Source organism: Schistocerca serialis, chromosome 10 (assembly GCF_023864345.2).
Source record: "Schistocerca serialis cubense isolate TAMUIC-IGC-003099 chromosome 10, iqSchSeri2.2, whole genome shotgun sequence".
In the NCBI taxonomy this organism is placed as follows: domain Eukaryota; kingdom Metazoa; phylum Arthropoda; class Insecta; order Orthoptera; family Acrididae; genus Schistocerca; species Schistocerca serialis.
In genome coordinates, this window is record NC_064647.1 from 210162707 (window position 1) to 210182212 (window position 19506).

The window sequence follows — 19506 nt, forward strand, 5'->3', positions numbered from 1 at the left end:
CAATGTAATTGAGATTGTCGTTAGACAGTCAGGACGTTACGCGAAATTCAAGCAGTTGCACTTGACGAAATAAAAAGAACGAGTTTGGCGACACAGGCTGCTTCAATCTGTGCACGCAACGATCTGATTGGGTAAATTCAGTGCTAATTAAATCGGAAACAGCGCAACGTATCGATTTTTTTTTAACAATCACTTCTCAGCAGAACCTACCCACCAACACAGATACAGACTGTCCGGCGTAACGGCAAACGCGGGCACGAAGACGAAGAACCCAAGATTAGAGACGGCTGCGAGACGACGTCAGCCAATAGCACGCTGACTAGGACCCCACCACGACAGGAGCGGCCTCTACACGAAGAGAATATAAACGCCGCTCCTGCCAGCCTCGGCCGCACAGAACCAGATTGGCACAGTACTATACTCGTGCTCATAAATTAAGGATAACTGCAGAATGTGGTGCCTCACAACGAAGCACTACACAAAACTGGCGCTAATAGCATAGGCACATAGGGAACACACACGACACAGATCTGCAAGTCGACGGTATTGGTGATAAGTTGAGAAAACCGTCCCGAAACACATGTGCTACAAAACGCCACTGTTTCCTGCGCATGTACTCCGACATCAATATGGTATATCATCACCATGCAAATGTACACAGGTCGCACAACGGGTTGTCATATTTTGGATCAGATGGTCGAGCAGCTGCTGGGGTATAGCCTCCCATTCTTGCACCAGTGCCTGTCGGATCTCCTGAAGTGTCCTAGGGGTTTGAAGATGTGCAGCGATACGTTTACCTAGAGCATCCCAGACGTGCTCGGTGGGGTTTAGGTCTGGAGAACAGGAAGGCCACTCCATTCGCCTGATATCTTCTGTTTCAAGTTACTCCTCCACGATGGCAGTTCGGTGAGGCCGTGCGTTATCATCCATCAGGAGGAATGTGCGACCCACTGTACCCCTGAAAAGGCGGACATACTGGTGCAAAATGACGTCCAGATACACCTGACCTGTTACAGTTCCTCTGTCAAAGACATGCAGGGGTGTACGTGCACCAATCATAATCCCACCCCATACCATCAAACCACGACCTCCATACAGGTCCCTTTCAAAGACATTAAGGGGTTGGTATCTGGTCCCTGGTTCACTCCAGATGAAAACCCGGCGAGAATCACTGTTCAGACTATACCTGGACTCGCCTTTGAACATAGCCTGGGACCACTGTTCCAACGACCATGTACTCTGTTCTTGATACCAGGCGTTACGGGCTCTGCTGTGACCAGGGGTCAGTGGAATGCACCTTGCAGGTCTCCGGGCGAATAAACCATTTCTGTTCAGTCGTCTGTAGAATGTGCGTCTGGAGACAACTGTTCCAGTGGCTGCGGTAAGGTCCCGAGCAAGGCTACCTGCAGTACTCCGTGGCCGTCTGCGGGCACTGATAGTGAGATATCGGTCTTCTTGTGGTGTTGTACACTGTGGACGTCCCGTTCTGTAGCGCCTGGACACGTTTCCTGTCTGCTCGAATCGTTGCCATAATCTTGAGATCACACTTTGTGGCACATGGAGGGCCCGTGCTACGACCTGCAGTGTTTGACCAGCCTCCAGTCGCCCTAGTATTCTATCTCTCATAACGTCATCAATGTGTGTTCTTTGAGCCACTTTCAACATACAGTCACCATTAGCACGCCTGATAACGTCTGTACACTTACTCGCTGCACCGTACTCTGACATGCACCGACACACCTCATCAAATGTGGACTGCCGCCAGCGCCGTCGTGCTACGACTGCAGGTCAAATGCACCGCATGGTCATACCCCGAGGTGATTTGAACCCGCAAACCGCCCACCAGAGCGATGTTTCACGATGTATCAGCATTATCCTTAATTTATGTGCATGAGTGTAGATCGGCACAGTAGTGGACCAGCACTACGAAAGCAGTGATGTGTGATCCGTATCAACTACTTACATGGGCACTGTATATAGCAAAGGACTTTGGCTGTGTGTATGTCGCCCATCGCTTGCGACACGTTCTTATAAATACAAAGTTAAGCATTGCCAGTCTGCTTTATTGAAATAAAACTATTAATGTGCTTTGCTGGAATTGTTATATAGCATTCCGAGAACGCAGCATCCGTTAGGCGCTCTATACGAGAGGAGTGGGCAGGACCCCACACAAGCTTTTCAGACTCTTTTCGATCACCCAATGTATGTGCTGCATGTGTATTATTTCTGTTCTCGCTCGATCTTGGCGGAACTGTTCCAAGATGCAGTCCTTTTAGAAGAGTTGTAAAATGAAGTGTTGGAAAGGCAGTTTTCAACAGTAGTAATGTTTCACTCCTCGAAAGATATACACTGAAAAGCCAAGGAAACTGGTAACCTGACTAATATCATGTAGGGGCCCCCGTGAGCACGCAGAAGTGCCGCAACACGACCTGGCAAGGACTCTACTAATGTCTGAAGTAGTGCTGCAGGAAACTCACACTGTTAATCCCGCAGGGCTGTCCATGAATCCATAATGAGTACGAGGGTGTTGAGACCTATTTTGAACAGCATGTCGCAAGGTATCCCAGATACGCTCAATAATGTTCATGTCTGGGAGTTTGGTTGCCAGCGGAAGCGTTTAAACTCAGAAGTGTCTTCCTGGACCCACTCTGTAGCAATTCTGGACGTTTGGGGTGTTGCATTGTCCTGCTGGAACTGCCCAAATCGGTCGGAATGTACAATGGACATGAATGGATGCAGGTGATCGGACAGGATGCCTAGGTACGTATCGCCTGTCAGAACCGTATCTGGATGTATCTGGTGTCCCATATCACCCCAAATGCACAAGCCCCACACTATTATAGAGCCTCCACAAGCTTGAACAGTGGCCTGCTGACATGCAGAGTCCATGGATTCATGAGGTTGCCTCCATACCCGTACACGTCCATCCGCTCGATACAATTTAAAACGAGACGTGTACGATCGAAGAAACTGGGATTTTCCGCAACGACCATTTCACGAATGTCCCGTGAATATAAGGAATCCGATAAAATCCGGTGAAACATCATATCTCCGACATCGATGCAGCCGGAGAAAGATCCTGCAAGAACGGGACCAAAGACGAGTGAAGAGAATCGTTCAATGTGACAGAAGAGCAACATTTCCGCAAATTGCTGCAGATTTCAATGCTGGACCATCAACAAGTGCCAGCGTGCGAACCATTCAACGAAACATCATCGATATGGGCTTTCAGAGCCGAAGGCCCACTCGTGTACTCTTGATGAAACACGACACAAAGCTTTACGCCTCGCCTGGGCCCGTCAACACTGACATGTTGCCTGGTCGGACGAGTCTCGTTTCAAATTGTGTCGATCGGATAGAAGTGTACGGATATGGAGACAAACTCATGAATCCATCGATCCTGCATGTCAGCAGGGGACTGTTCAAGCTGGTGGAGGCTCTGTAATAGTGTGGAGTGTGTGCTGTTGGATGATACGGTACTCCCGATAAGTGCAGATACGACTCTGACAGGTGACCTGTACGTATGCATGCTGTCTGATCACTTCCATTCACGTCCATTGTGCGTTCCGACAGAATTGGGCAATTCCAGAGGGACAATGCGACACACCACACGTTCAGAAGTGCTACAGAGTGACTCCAGGAACACTCTTCTAAGTTTAAACACTTCCGTTGACCACCAAACTCCCCAAACATGAACATTATTGAGCTTATCTGGAATGCCTTGCAATGTGCTGTCCAGAAGAGACCTCCACCCCATCATACTCTTACGGATTTATGGAGAGCTCTACAGGATTCATGGTGTCAGTTCCGTCCAGCACTACTTCAGACATAGTCCATATCACGTCGTGTTGCGGCTCTTCTGCGTACTCTGGGAACCCCTACACGGTATTAGGCAGGTGTACCAGTTTATTTGGCTCTTCAGCGAAGGGTGTAGCAATAATGTACGTCGCAAACTGCAGGACACATTCCCCACACCCAGACGAAGAAATTGTTGTATGAACATGGGTCTGGAAACGTTTTGATTTCATGTTACCACTCATTTTCTACAATTAATTAAACACACACGAACAGAACGCAGCAGCGTACCACATGCATCTCATTCCCAGAGGAGATGTCCAATATGCCCTCCGCGGGCCTTGATAGATGGATCAACCAGCCAGACAATCGTGTGTTCTACATTCAGTGTTGCAGCTACATGTACACTCCTGGAAATGGAAAAAAGAACACATTGACACCGGTGTGTCAGACCCACCATACTTGCTCCGGACACTGCGAGAGGGCTGTACAAGCAATGATCGCACGCACGGCACAGCGGACACACCAGGAACCGCGGTGTTGGCCGTCGAATGGCGCTAGCTGCGCAGCATTTGTGCACCGCCGCCGTCAGTGTCAGCCAGTTTGCCGTGGCATACGGAGCTCCATCGCAGTCTTTAACACTGGTAGCATGCCGCGACAGCGTGGACGTGAACCGTATGTGCAGTTGACGGACTTTGAGCGAGGGCGTATAGTGGGCATGCGGGAGGCCGGGTGGACGTACCGCCGAATTGCTCAACACGTGGGGCGTAAGGTCTCCACAGTACATCGATGTTGTCGCCAGTGGTCGGCGGAAGGTGCACGTGCCCGTCGACCTGGGACCGGACCGCAGCCACGCACGGATGCACGCCAAGACCGTAGGATCCTATGCAGTGCCGTAGGGGACCGCACCGCCACTTCCCAGCAAATTAGGGACACTGTTGCTCCTGGGGTATCGGCGAGGACCATTCGCAACCGTCTCCATGAAGCTGGGCTACGGTCCCGCACACCGTTAGGCCGTCTTCCGCTAAAGCCCCAACATCGTGCAGCCCGCCTCCAGTGGTGTCGCGACAGGCGTGAATGGAGGGACGAATGGAGACGTGTCGTCTTCAGCGATGAGAGTCGCTTCTGCCTTGGTGCCAATGATGGTCGTATGCGTGTTTGGCGCCGTGCAGGTGAGCGCCACAATCAGGACTGCATACGACCGAGGCACACAGGGCCAACACCCGGCATCATGGTGTGGGGAGCGATCTCCTACACTGGCCGTACACCACTGGTGATCGTCGAGGGGACACTGAATAGTGCACGGTACACCCAAACCGTCATCGAACCCATCGTTCTACCATTCCTAGACCGGCAAGGGAACTTGCTGTTCCAACAGGACAATGCACGTCCGCATGTATCCCGTGCCACCCAACGTGCTCTAGAAGGTGTAAGTCAACTACCCTGGCCAGCAAGATCTCCGGATCTGTCCCCCATTGAGCATGTTTGGGACTGGATGAAGCGTCGTCTCACGCGGTCTGCATGTCCAGCACGAACGCTGGTCCAACTGAGGCGCCAGGTAGAAATGGCATGGCAAGCCGTTCCACAGGACTACATCCAGCATCTCTACGATCGTCTCCATGGGAGAATAGCAGCCTGCATTGCTGCGAAAGGTGGATATACACTGTACTAGTGCCGACATTGTGCATGCTCTGTTGCCTGTGTCTATGTGCCTGTGGTTCTGTCAGTGTGATCATGTGATGTATCTGACCCCAGGAATGTGTCAATAAAGTTTCCCCTTCCTGGGACCATGAATTCACGGTGTTCTTATTTCAATTTCCAGGAGTGTACTAACACAAGAGTCGTCGTCAACTGCATGAAGAATTGTCGCCTCCCGTTGCGATAACCTCGTCCTTCTAGCCCCCCCCCCCCCCGCCCCCCTCCCGGTCGCGATTATCAGGTTTAAATGCCACCTGTTCCCAAAATCGTCGATCAGCGGCTCCAGACGTATTCCTGTCAAGGTGCCTTCTTCCCAGAAATCTCTTCCGGTACAAACGCAGAACGCGAGCGCCACAACCATCAGCTAATCCATGCATCTGCAATCTGTGCATTTGTATGCACTGCCATTGCACGAAACAAGTGAGTGATAACGTGTACGTAGTAACCTGTGTGCTTGCAACGGTCGTACTGATCTCTGGAACAGTTGATGTTACCTGTAAACAATTATTGACGTACGTTGCATGGCAACAGGGACAAGGGAAACAAATTACTGGCGGTGCTCAACATAACCAGACGTCACCAAGACTGCATGTTCCCCATGATTCTAACGTTCTGTTCTTGTGTGTTTCCCATGATTAATGAGTTGGAGAAAATTAGTTGTAACATGGAAAGAAAGCGTTTCCAGATCCATGTACGTATATTTCTTCTTCTACGTGTGAGGAATGTGTCGTGCAATTTGTACCGTCCATTTTTGTTACACCCTGTATAGTAATATAATAATAATAAAATAATAATAGTGTAATATATGTATCTAGTAATATGTAGTAAAATAGCATAGTAAAATTCTTTATGTTGTAGAATACCAGATAAGAGGGTACAATGAAAGTACTAGGCTGAGTCAAATGAAAATCTTAAATTTTTTTAAATATTATTTATTGTGCGGAAGTGTTACAAAGCTGTATCACTTTTCAACATAATCTCCTCCACCCTCAATGCAAGTCCTCCAGCGCTTACAATGTGCATAAATTCCTTTAGAAAAAAATTCTTTTGGTAGTCCGCACAACCACTCACGCACCGCGTGGCGTCTCTCATCAGAACGGAACTTCTTTCCTTCCCATTGCGTCTTTGAGTGCCCCAAATATATGGAAATCACTTGGGGTAAGGTCTGGTGAGTATGGTGGATGAGGAAGACATTCAAAATGAAGGTCTGTGATTGTTGCAACTGTTGTACAGGCAGTGTGGGGCCTTGCATTGTCATGTTGCAAAAGGACACCTGCTGACAGCAATCCAGGCCGCAGATGATTTTTTAGGAGATGCACTGGTGACAGTGGTCCCTCTAGGCATGTAATGCCCCAAAATGACGCCTTTTTCGTCCCAAAAGAGCATAACCTTCCCTGCTGATGGTTCTGTTCGAAACTTCTTTGGTTTTAGTGATGACGAATGGCACCATTCCTTGCTCGTTCTCTTCCTGTCCGGTTGGTGGTAGTGAACCCAAGTTTAGTCCCCAGTAACGATTCTTGCAAGGAACCCATCACCTCGTTCAAAGCGCCGAAGAAGTTCTTCACAAGCGTCAACACGTCGTTCTCTCATTTCAGAAGTCGGCTGCCGCGGTACCCATCTTGCAGACACTTTGTGAAACTGGAGCACATCATGCACAATCATGCACAATGTGGTGTGCTGACCAATGACTAATCTGTAAACATGCTGCAATGTCAATCAGTGTTTTCCTTCACTATGGCTTCAACTGCTGCAATGTTCTGTTGAGTCACAACTCGTTATGCCTTGATCTGGACGAGGAGCATCTTTCATTGAAGTCACACCATTTGCGAAATTCCTACTCCATTCGTAGACTTGCTGCTGTGACAAACATGCGTCACCGTACTGAACCTTCATTCGCCGATGGATTTCAATAGGTTTCACACCTTCACTACGCAAAAACCGGATAACAGAACGCTGTTCTTCCCTGGTGCAAGCCGGCCGGAGTGGCCGTGCGGTTCTAGGCGCTACAGTCTGCAACCGAGCCACCGCTACGGTCGCACGTTCGAATCCTGCCTCGGGCATGGATGTATGTGATGTCCTTAGGTTAGTTAGGTTTAATTAGTTCTAAGTTCTAGGCGACTGATGACCTAAGAAGTTAAGTCGCATAGTGCTCAGAGTCATTTGAACCATTTTGAACCCTGGTGCAAGTCGCATGTAGGGCGGCCATCTTTATACTGATACTGTGATGGTATTTGTGCATCTGCACTAAGCTGTCAATTACAGGCCATTCTGTATGCTGTTTGTAGCACGTTTACCAACTTACAGGATAACGGCGCGAAATTTTGGTATGTTATTACAAATTTAAGGTTTTTATTTGACTCTCCCTCGTAATTATGTGTAAATAAAGCGATCTTAATAGTTCTCGATGAGAAATGGAAGCTTAGAGGTTAGCAGCAGCAGTAACTGGTGTACCAAAACAAACTTCGGGAGCCGTTAAAATAGTGGCAATGCCCTCAGTATTGGAGTTAGGACAGAGTATCGACCATTAGGGCTACATTTGACAGGGTGGTCGACCTCACGACAGCACGCGATGGGCGGTTATACATCGATCTTGAACACTCTAGCACAGTAAGAGGTCATTCACACTTTCAGCAAGGCGTGCAGTGGGACAAACTGCTGCGACTGTGTTAAATACAGCGTCGCATGAAGTACTGTCCACTCACGTGATAAAAGATGGAAAAATGAGGCTCTTCGTTTGCCCGAAACAGTTTCTACAGTTTGTACACTCCTGGAAATTGAAATAAGAACACCGTGAATTCATTGTCCCAGGAAGGAGAAACTTTATTGACACATTCCTGGGGTCAGATACATCACATGATCACACTGACAGAACCACAGGCACATAGACACAGGCAACAGAGCATGCACAATGTCGGCACTAGTACAGTGTATATCCGCCTTTCGCAGCAATGCAGGCTGCTATTCTCCCATGGAGACGATCGTAGAGATGCTGGATGTAGTCCTGTGGAACGGGTTGCCATGCCATTTCCACCTGGCGCCTCAGTTGGACCAGCGTTCGTGCTGGACGTGCAGACCACGTGAGACGACGCTTCATCCAGTCCCAAACATGCTCAATGGGGGACAGATCCGGAGATCTTGCTGGCCAGGGTAGTTGACTTACACCTTCTAGAGCACGTTGGGTGGCACGGGATACATGCGGACGTGCATTGTCCTGTTGGAACAGCAAGTTCCCTTGCCGGTCTAGGAATGGTACAATGATGGGTTCGATGACGGCTTGGATGTACCGTGCACTATTCAGTGTCCCCTCGACGATCACCAGTGGTGTACGGCCAGTGTAGGAGATCGCTCCCCACACCATGATGCCGGGTGTTGGCCCTATGTGCCTCAGTCGTATGCAGTCCTGATTGTGGCGCTCACCTGCACGGCGCCAAACACGCATACGACCATCATTGGCACCAAGGCAGAAGCGACTCTCATCGCTGAAGACGACACGTCTCCATTCGTCCCTCCATTCACGCCTGTCGCGACACCACTGGAGGCGGGCTGCACGATGTTGGGGCGTGAGCGGAAGACGGCCTAACGGTGTGTGGGACCGTAGCCCAGCTTCATGGAGACGGTTGCGAATGGTCCTCGTCGATTCCCCAGGAGCAACAGTGTCCCTAATTTGCTGGGAAGAGGCGGTGCGGTCCCCTACGGCACTGCGTAGGATCCTACGGTCTTGGCGTGCATCCGTGCGTCGCTGCGGTCCGGTCCCAGGTCGACGGGCACGTGCACGTTCCGCCGACCACTGGCGACAACATCGATGTACTGTGGAGACCTCACGCCCCACGTGTTGAGCAATTCGGCGGTACGTCCACCTGGCCTCCCGCATGCCCACTATACGCCCTCGCTCAAAGTCCGTCAACTGCACATACGGTTCACGTCCACGCTGTCGCGGCATGCTACCAGTGTTAAAGACTGCGATGGAGCTCCGTATGCCACGGCAAACTGGCTGACACTGACGGCGGCGGTGCACAAATGCTGCGCAGCTAGCGCCATTCGACGGCCAACACCGCGGTTCCTGGTGTGACCGCTGTGCCGTGCGTGTGATCATTGCTTGTACAGCCCTCTCGCAGTGTCCGGAGCAAGTATGGTGGGTCTGACACACCGGTGTCAATGTGTTCTTTTTTCCATTTCCAGGAGTGTATTTTCTACCATCTCTGTTCAAAATTTCATAAAGAGCGAATCGGCTTATACAGTAGACAATATAGCGTGTTCCAGCAGGAAGGGTCATATTCAGAGAGACGACAGGAATGACGATTCGAAGCAGAAAAGATCTAGTCAACACGGGATCTAAACTGAGTGCATTAAGAGCTATGAGCACGTATTCAATAGAAAAGAAGAGTTCTACATCTACATGTACATGGTTACTCTACAATGCACACTTAAGTGCCTGGCGGAGGGTTCATCGCACCATTTTTATACTACCTCTCTACCATTCCACTCTCGAATGGCGCGTGGGAAAAAGGATCACCTAAATCATTCCGTTCGAGCTCTGATTTCTATTATTTTATTATGATGATCATTTCTCCCTACGTAGGTGGGTGTCAACAAAATATTTTCGCATTCGGAAGAGAAAGTTGGTGATTGAAATTTCGTAGTAACGGAGATGAACAAGTGCCCATAGTTCCTAAGGTATGAATTTTAGAGCTCCTGTTTACTAGACTTTTTTTTTCTCTTTCTTCTAATAATCGTTCCTGACATATCCTTGAATTTCGACCATTCCTCCTGGGACACTACGTATACTGCCGCGAAATGAATAATTCACTACTGTGGAAAACGACTTGCCCTCGCCGGCCGTGGTGACCGAGCGGTTCTAGGCGCTACAGTCTGGAGCCGCGCGACCGCTACGGTCGCAGATTCCAGTCCTGCCTCGGGCATGGATGTGTGTGAGGTCCTTAGGTTAGTTAGGTTTAAGTAGTTCTAAGTTCTAGGGGACTGATGACCACAGCAGTTAAGTCCCATAGTGCTCAGAGCCATTTTTTTTGCTTACCCTCGTAAACGAATAAAGGCTAACAATTTTCTAAAAGAACGGGGGAAAGAAATAATGTAATGGAGTGAATATATCGCAAAGATACAGTCAAACCAGCAGGAGAAAATTTACATGTAGATCTAAATCTATGTTCTTGTTCCGAAATTATGGTTAAGTACATGGGCATCCACAGAAATTTTGCCAATGGGAGGCTAGGTTCTAAAATTGTCGCTTTTTGTATAATTAATTTAGAGACTTGGAAGATGTCATCCCAGAAGGACTAATTTCAACATCTGAAAAGATCAAGTTATATACTCAACATAATTTTGTACGTGTATTATTTTGATACCGAAAAGGTAAGCATATTTCATTCTTACAGGGCGAGCGAAATACAACTGACCGGACAATGCTTAGAATAAGACTGCCGGTCGATTGACTGATGATTATGAACATTGTGTTCATTGAACTAGTACTAAAATGTAAACTTTCACGGCCGGAAATATCATGTCCATTATAATTATCTGGGCTGTTATGCCGTGATCGGTTGATGAATTCTGTGGTGATTCCCAACGTTTCGTCTCCGACTGCGGGAGACATCTTCAAGGGGGTCCGTAGCTTGATGGAAGGTCCAACACACACACTGGCTCGCTACTGACGAAACGTTGGGAATCACCACAGAATTCATCAACCGACCACGGCATAACAGCCCGGATAATTATAATGGACATTGAACTAGTGCCCGCAGCTCGTGGTCTTGCGGTAGCGTTCTCGCTTCCCGCGCACGGGGTCCCGGGGTCGATTCCCGGCGGGGTCAGGGATTTTCTCTACCTCGTGATGACTGGGTGTTGTGTGTTATTCATCATCATTTCATCATCATTGACGCGCAAAGTCGCCTAAGTGGCGTCACCTAAGAAGGACTTGCAATATGGCGGCCGAACTTCCCCGCATCGGACCTCCCGACCAACAATGCCATACGATCATTATCATTGTCATTATTGAATTAGTATCGGCATACTAAACTAATCTTTCGCCTTTGGTTTCGTTTTTACAAGTTAGCTCTGGCACTGCCAATATTTCTTGACTATCAGAATAAACCTTCGCCGGCCCGGGTGGCCGAGCGGTTCTAGGCGCTACAGTTTGGAACCGCGCGACCGCTACGGTCGCAGGTTCAAATCCTGCCTCGGGCATGGGTGTGTGTGATGTCCTTAGGTTAGTTAGGTTTAAGTAGTTCTAAGTTCTAGGGGACTGATGACCTCAGAATTTAAGTCCCGTAGTGCTGAGAGCCATTTGAACCATTTGAATAAACCTTCAATTATAGTGAAATGAAGGGTTTTGTGAGAGGCAGCTTTGCAGAGGGTATTCCCACCTAACTTTCTTAAGAGAAGATTGCTCTCTTAAGCAGGTTAGGTTCACTATAATTGAAAGTTTATTGTGATAGTCAATAAATATTGGCAGTGACAGGCCAAACTTGTGAAGACGAAACCAAAGGCGAAAGATTGGTTTAGTATGTCGATACCGATTCAATAAACACAATGTTCATTAACATCAATAAATCGAGTGTGAGTCTTCTTCTTGCTCTAATCATCTCTAGACGGTTTTCAGTTATATGTATTTTACTGATATGATTGGACTTTCTCAGTCGAAGCAGGAGGCCGAAACACCTCGATTCGGACACAACTAAATACTTGATGCCGCTTTCGGCACATAATGATGATAAAGTGTGTGATGTCATACAAGTCCAAAAGACAAAGACAGCAGAACATTGACAACATGTTTTCCTTTAGTCTGTATTAAGTTCTAGAGTTAGGTTGTCGTAACAGACTTCTATGTAGCGTATTCTGTGCAGTGCCATGCCTTGATTTAATGATCTTCCACATCTGGCAGAACAGAGAAGCATGCTCTTCCTTGCCTCCCGAAAATATACTTTTGTCAAATTTTTTCTCTGCAGATATATCAAATTTTGTAACTTTGTAAATGTGTTTCCAACAAATTAAGCATTATTGATTAAAATTACTTTAATGAACTATACTGACAACAAATGTTGCACACAACAAATTAAATGTGTCATTTTATTAAATAAATAACAATTTGTATAAACTTTCCAAAATCTGATCCGAAAAAGGAAATGTCTCCTATTGAGTGTAGCAGTTGCTGTACATTGGTGTAAATATCAGCAGTGTCATAATCACTTCCCACAGTTTGCAGCTCCTGGCTGCATCTGTTCAGAACATAAGCATCTCCATCTCTTTATGTGGTCACATCCCACTTCTGTCTCTTCTCAGTCCCAGTCTTCTTCTCTCTCCAGCACACATTCCTTCACTCCAGCTGTTACATGACACACCATCTAATTAACATTCGTTTATTTAACTTTGGATACCCCAGAAAGTCATAAAATGAATAGTGCACTTCAGTATGAAGTTACTATAATGATTGTGAATCCCTTCAGTTCCGCTGCCAGCAAGTTAAGTGAAATGCTGTGGGGACATTCCCATGCAGGGGACATTATGGGGTCATAAATGTGTTTCTGTCTGAAAGTCCTGCACGAAGGGGAAGTGGCTGCGGCTGTAGGCTGGTGAGGTGAGGAAACATCCAGAGGCCCAAACAATGGGCTGTGTCCTTGCAAAGCTAGGAGAGTGTTAAACTTCAGAAGCACAAGAACCCTTAGCAAAGCTTCTTAGACCGGTATGGTTCTCTGGGGTGGAAAGAACACGGCACACTTTGAAAGTGAAGAACAACGCCGTGGTAAAAAGGAGACAGCCATATGTTCTCAATCAAATTTGTAAAATGAACTCTGACTGTCAAACTTGTTGATGTTGTCAACCAGGAGAGATGCGACCTATTGTAATTTTATGTTAGGGACAAAAACCCATGCAGTCCAGAACATGCATGAAATTTTCTTTATTTGTATGTGTTGCTAGTGTCAGCTCACAATCTAGCCATCTTGAGATCATAAAATATCCTTGATCAGTGTTGGTGGTTGGCACCACAACGGCTTCACATACCGTTAAAATCTTTCTTAAATTGACGTCATCCGTATACGACATAGCTAATAACAGTTTGTCGTCATTGTGTAATTGAACGATAGTCATAAAACAAAGACATAATGACGTTAAAACTTAGTAACTGACACAGTCAGTATTTACATCATCTTGTAACAGAGATCGTCTGTCAGTTACTAAGTTTTAAGTCTGCAGCATAACAGCTTTGTTTTATGACCAATATTCAGTTACACTGCTGATGAACAATCAAAAGCTGTTTTTAACAATGTCATGTATGGATGTTGGCCTTTTTAAGAAAGATTTTAATGACGTGTGAAGCTGTAACGGCAGCAACACTAATTAATAATGTTTTATGATTCGAAGATGGCTAGATTGTTAGGCAAAACAAGTAATCGATCCAAATAAGGAAAGTTTCATGAGTGATCTTGACTTTGTAGTTTTTCAGTTTCTAACATAAATAAATAAAAATGAACTCAGATTGGTACACGAAAATTAATTTGGTAAACAGCGGGAAGGTTTGCACGTGTGTACGTGCCACTCCGCTCAGTGGCCACGACGAAAAATCGAGATCCCACTTTTAGAGACAATTTAAATCACTGATCAATCATGTCCAAATGCGAGAGGAAAAGGATTTTGTTAGCGTATTTCTGAATCTTTCGTTGGTCGGCACTCGCAACCTTTACCATAATTGGCTAGAAAGATTCCGGTGGTGGGAGAGTCAGCACAATTGCTATAATAGCGAGTAGGAAACGCTTCTACTCAGGAAACCCAGCAGGGAACCCACTGACTTTGGGAGCCTAGCAGAATGTTCCTTCTCTTGGGGCCTTGTAGCCATCTTGACCTCCATCTAGCAGAGTTTGGACTCTGTTGGAAACGTATGCAGTAACGACAGTTGGAGCCACGAGCCATTTCAGTCACCTGCTGTGGCGCTGTACCAATATGGAGAGAATGTGCAACAGTGATGAGACGATCACGAACCCTGCTTATTTCGAGTTTGGCCTAACTGAACTCTAACTGGCAGCTCACTTGACTTACTTTGCGGTTAGGCGAGGAAACTGGGGCTTGCATGTAACTTTCTGTGTGTGTTAATTCTGGTCTAGTCGTCAGTTCCATTGCCTGCTTGCACTCATAGTCATTGGCATTTATTCGGGCACTTCTAATCACTTTATTCGCAATCCATTTTCATCTACTAATGTAACGCGCCCTTTTGTGAGTCTCTTTGAATTATTACGCATTCTACGCTGACTGTTAACTCAATCCGCGTTTATTAAGGAACCTTTGCATTTCTGTAACAAATTTAACTTGAGTGTGACCATTCCACTCGGTAGTTAGGTGAAACTCTTCTTCAATATATCTACAGGGTGAAAAGTATTTAAACCGACAAACTCTGGGAGGTTGTAGGGGACATCAAAACAAATATTTTTCCCTAGTGTCATTTTTTCCTATGAGGAGTATTTAAACCGGTAGAGGATGATTTCCTGGCGGCAAATTAATTAAACCAACAAACACTTTTCCATTTTTTATGATCAAGAGACAACACAACCCAATTTCAATTACAGTAGATTTTCAAAAATGCCTCCCTTGACACGTAAACAAAGGTTACACCGTCGCATCATGTTCTGTCTGTCACGGGCAAAAACCCCAGGAGCATCCTGAATTGTTCCTGCTGCTGCTGCTGCTGCTACTATCCGAGCACCCAGATCCACTTCTGATGCAACAGGAGTTGCGTAAACAAGGTTGTGCATCTCTCCCCACACAAAAAAAGTCCAGAGGGGACATATCTGGGGATCGAGCAGGCCATGGTACTGGACCACCTCTGCCAGTCCACGTTTCTGGGAACCGTCGGTCCAGGAATCGACGCACACGACGACTGAAATGTGCCAGCGCCCCGTCATGTTGGAGCCACATGCGTTGTCTTGTAGGGAGCGGGACGTCTTCCAGCAATTCTGGCAATGCTCTGGCGAGAAAATTGTAATAGTGCCTGCCATTTAATGGCCTAGGTTGCAGATATGGGTCCCCAACAACACCAGTCCACACATTAACAAAGAACCGCACTTGATGAGCGCAAGTAACTGTGGCATGTGGGTTATCCTCACTCCAAACATGCGAATTGTGCATGTTGAAGACTCCATCACCCCCAAACATTGGTTCATCGGTAAACAACACAGAGGATGGAAATGTAGGATGCATTTCACACTGTTCCAGATACCACTGTGAAAACTGGGTGGATAATCAACTGGTTCCAGGTTGTGGACACGCTGTAAGTGAAACGGACGTAACAATTGCTCTCGAAGGACAGTTCCTACATTCGTGTGATTCGTCACTACGTTACGTGCAATTGCACGAGTGCTGATTGAAGGATTCCGCTCCACATGCTGCAAGACAGCGCCCTCAAATTGCAGCGTTCTTACCGTGCGACGGCGTCCTTGTCCAGGTAATCTGCTAAATGACCCGGTCTCACGCGAGCCGGCCGAAGTGGCCGTGCGGTTAAAGGCGCTGCAGTCTGGAACCGCAAGACCGCTACGGTCGCAGGTTCGAATCCTGCCTCGGGCATGGATGTTTGTGATGTCCTTAGGTTAGTTAGGTTTAACTAGTTCTAAGTTCTAGGGGACTAATGACCTCAGCAGTTGAGTCCCATAGTGCTCAGAGCCATTTGAACCATTTTTTTGAACCGGTCTCACGCAGACGTTGGTACACAGCAGCAAAGGTCGTATGATGCGGGATACGGTGATTAGGATATTGTTGATAAACACGCTGTACAGTTCGTCCGTTGTGGTGCGCTACGTAGTACGCACCAACCATATCAGTGCACTCACTCCAGGTGTATCGATCCATAGTAAGCAGAGACAATGCACTACTACACTGGTGGACAGCAGTTGCCTACAACTGAAGAGCGTAATACGGCCTCTAACAAATGAAGACCGTAATACGGTCTCTAACAACTGAAGAACGTGATACGGCCTCCACCAGTTTAAATAATCTTCATAGGAAAAAATGACATTAGGGAAGAATATTTGTTTTGTATATATGGTTCTCGGGCGAGACGTCGGATGTCATAGTGAAAACTCCACAATATTTCGTCAGCGCAACTGGCCGACATCTTCAGGTGCGACGAACACACTGCTAAGGCAGGACCAGGGCTCCCCATTTATGCCAGTTTTAGGCAGGAAGTGCGCATGCGTGGAGGCGCCAAATTCGATGGCCAATAGCGACGATAGCAACTGATAGCTGGAAGGGCAGTAACGCCACCTACAGGATGGAGAACCAAATACTTCGGCGCACGCGCGGAGGCTGCCGGCGCTGCTCTGCGCTGCCATCGGCAGCCCCAGCGACCTCTGTCGGAAGCCGCAAGCAATACTGCGCGTCCACGTAGGCGCCTTGATTATCCTCCCGTTGTCAACAGATTATTAATGTTGCTGGCGAATCGTCGTCCGTCTTATGACCAATAGTATTCCTCTCTGCTCGAAGCGACTTCAATATGGCCAGTGCTGGATCCCATGCCGAACTAAGCTGAAAGCCCGTGTCTCTGTTTACAAGATTCGCCGAGCTGCGTATTTCCACTGCTTCCTTAATAACACTGTCCCAGTACGAACTCGTCGATGCGAGAATTTTTGTATGTAGGTAATTCATAGAATGGCCTGTACTGAGACAATGCTCGGCCACTGCAGACTTTTCTGGTTGCACCAGACGAGTGTAGCGTCGGTGTTCAGTGCATCTCTCTTCTACAGTGCGACAAGTTTGTCGGATGTACGACATGCCGCAGCTACAAGGAATCTCGTAAACACCGGGTCTTCTTAGGCCAAGGCTGTCCTTAGATGAGCCCAAGAGAGCTCTGAGTTTTGCCGGCGGACGAAAAACACATTTAACTTTATGCCTCTTCAGTAGTATCCCTATTTTTGAAGAGACACCGCCGATGTATGGCAAGATGACCATTCCCCTATGTTCTTCGCCTTCTTCCACTTCCTCACGTTGGGTAACCCGCTTTGGTCCCCTGTCACCCATTGTGGCTAATCTTTTCATGGAAGACTTCGAGGAGAGAGCGCTCCAGACGTCGGATTTGAAACCTACGTGTTTTTGGCGAGATGTGGACGACACCTTTGTTATCTGGCCTCACGGCATTGCATCGCTGAATGTTTTTCTTGAGCATCTTAACTCGCTTCATCCCAACATCAAGTTCACGATGGAGATGGAGAAAAACGGCGAACTTCCATTCCTGGACGTGTTGGTACGGAGAAAAGAAGATGACACGTTAGGTCACTCAGTGTACCGTAAATCAACACACACGGACTTATACTTATAGGCTACCAGCTGTCACCATCCTTCGCAACGAAGTGGCGTACTGAGGACGTTGGTCCACAGAGCACGAGCCATATCAGACTCAGACAGCTTATCCAATGAGCTACTCCATCTGCGTACCATTTTCCAACAAAATGGATACTCCGAACGGGAGATTCGCCGTGCCTTACAACCAAAGCGGGTTACCCAACGTGAGGAAGTGGAAGAAGGCGAAGAACAAAGGGGAATGGTCATCTTGCCATACATCGGCGGTGTCTCTTCAAAAATAGGGATACTATTGAAGAGGCATAAAGTTAAATGTGTTTTTCGTCCGCCGGCAAAACTCAGAGCTCTCTTGGGCTCATCTAAGGACAGCCTTGGCCTAAGAAGACCCGGTGTTTACGAGATTCCTTGTAGCTGCGGCATGTCGTACATCGGACAAACTTGTCGCACTGTAGAAGAGAGATGCACTGAACACCGACGCTACACTCGTCTGGTGCAACCAGAAAAGTCTGCAGTGGCCGAGCATTGTCTCAGTACACGCCATTCTATGAATTACCTACATACAAAAATTCTCGCATCGACGAGTTCGTACTGGGACAGTGTTATTAAGGAAGCAGTGGAAATACGCAGCTCGGCGAATCTTGTAAAAAGAGACACGGGCTTTCAGCTTAGTTCAGCATGGGATCCAGCACTGGCCATATTGAAGTCGCTTCGAACAGAGAGGAATACTATTGGTCATAAGACGGACGACGATTCGCCAGCAACATTAATATTCTGTTGACAACGGGAGGGTAATTAAGGCGCCTACGTGGACGCGCAGTATTGCTTGCGGCTTCCGACAGAGGTCGCTGGGGCTGCCGATGGCAGCGCAGAGCAGCGGCGGCAGCCTCCGCGCGTGCGCCGAAGTATTTGGTTCTCCATCCTGTAGGTGGCGTTACTGTCCTTCCAGCTATCAGTTGATATCGTCGCTATTGGCCATCGAATTTGGCGCCTTCACGCATGCGCACTTCCTGCCTAAAACTGGCCTAAATGGGGAGCCCTGGTCCTGCCTTAGCAGTGTGTTCCCTCGCACCTGAAGACGTCGGCCAGTTGCGCTGACGAAATATTGTGGAGTTTTCACTATGACATCCGACGTCTCGCCCGAGAACCATATATACAACATATCCGTCGGGAAAGCCTCAAGCAACATATTTGTTTTGATGTCCCCTACAACCTCGCAGAGTTTGTCGGTTTAAATACTTTTCACACTGTATATGAGCTATGGACAATCCTTATTATTGAGCCGAACTGCGGCTCGCATTGGTGCTATTTGTAGGTTTCTGTCCTCTGTTGGGGCAAGACCATATCGTTTCTTTGACATGGTTGCAGTTGTTTGTCTTCTTCTTATTTTGACTGCCGCAACCTTGTTTCGCAAGTGTTGCCTGTCCGCTTGTTGCAGCAGCGGCGGTTATCGGTATGTAGTAACTGTGGCCCTATCTTTGGGGAAACGTTGTGGTTCTTGCGGGGGTCGTGTCAGTGTGCAGTTCGGTTGGAGACTCAGGAGGAGCCAGGTCCGCGCAGTGCGAGAAGACGCCGGGACTGCTGGCGGCGTGCATGGATTGCCGGATCGAAGGCCTGGGTCACGAGGGTGCACGACCTCGTCGTAAACCATATCCTGCAAGCTTTAAGATGAGTGTATTTGGATTCAAGTGGAGAAACCCCCACCATTGTCATATTTCGCGATTC

General features: G+C 47.7%; 1 protein-coding gene and 1 non-coding gene across 2 annotated transcripts in view; one reads left to right on the forward strand and one right to left on the reverse strand.

Annotated features, from left to right (window-relative positions):
* The window catches only part of LOC126424701 (protein qua-1), a 197845-nt gene that overhangs the window by 69467 nt on the left and 108872 nt on the right, over positions 1-19506 (reverse strand). The window lies entirely within an intron of this gene.
* Trnap-ugg (transfer RNA proline (anticodon UGG)) lies at positions 11608-11691 on the forward strand. Its single transcript has one exon. It is a non-coding gene; the product is annotated as a tRNA-Pro (tRNA).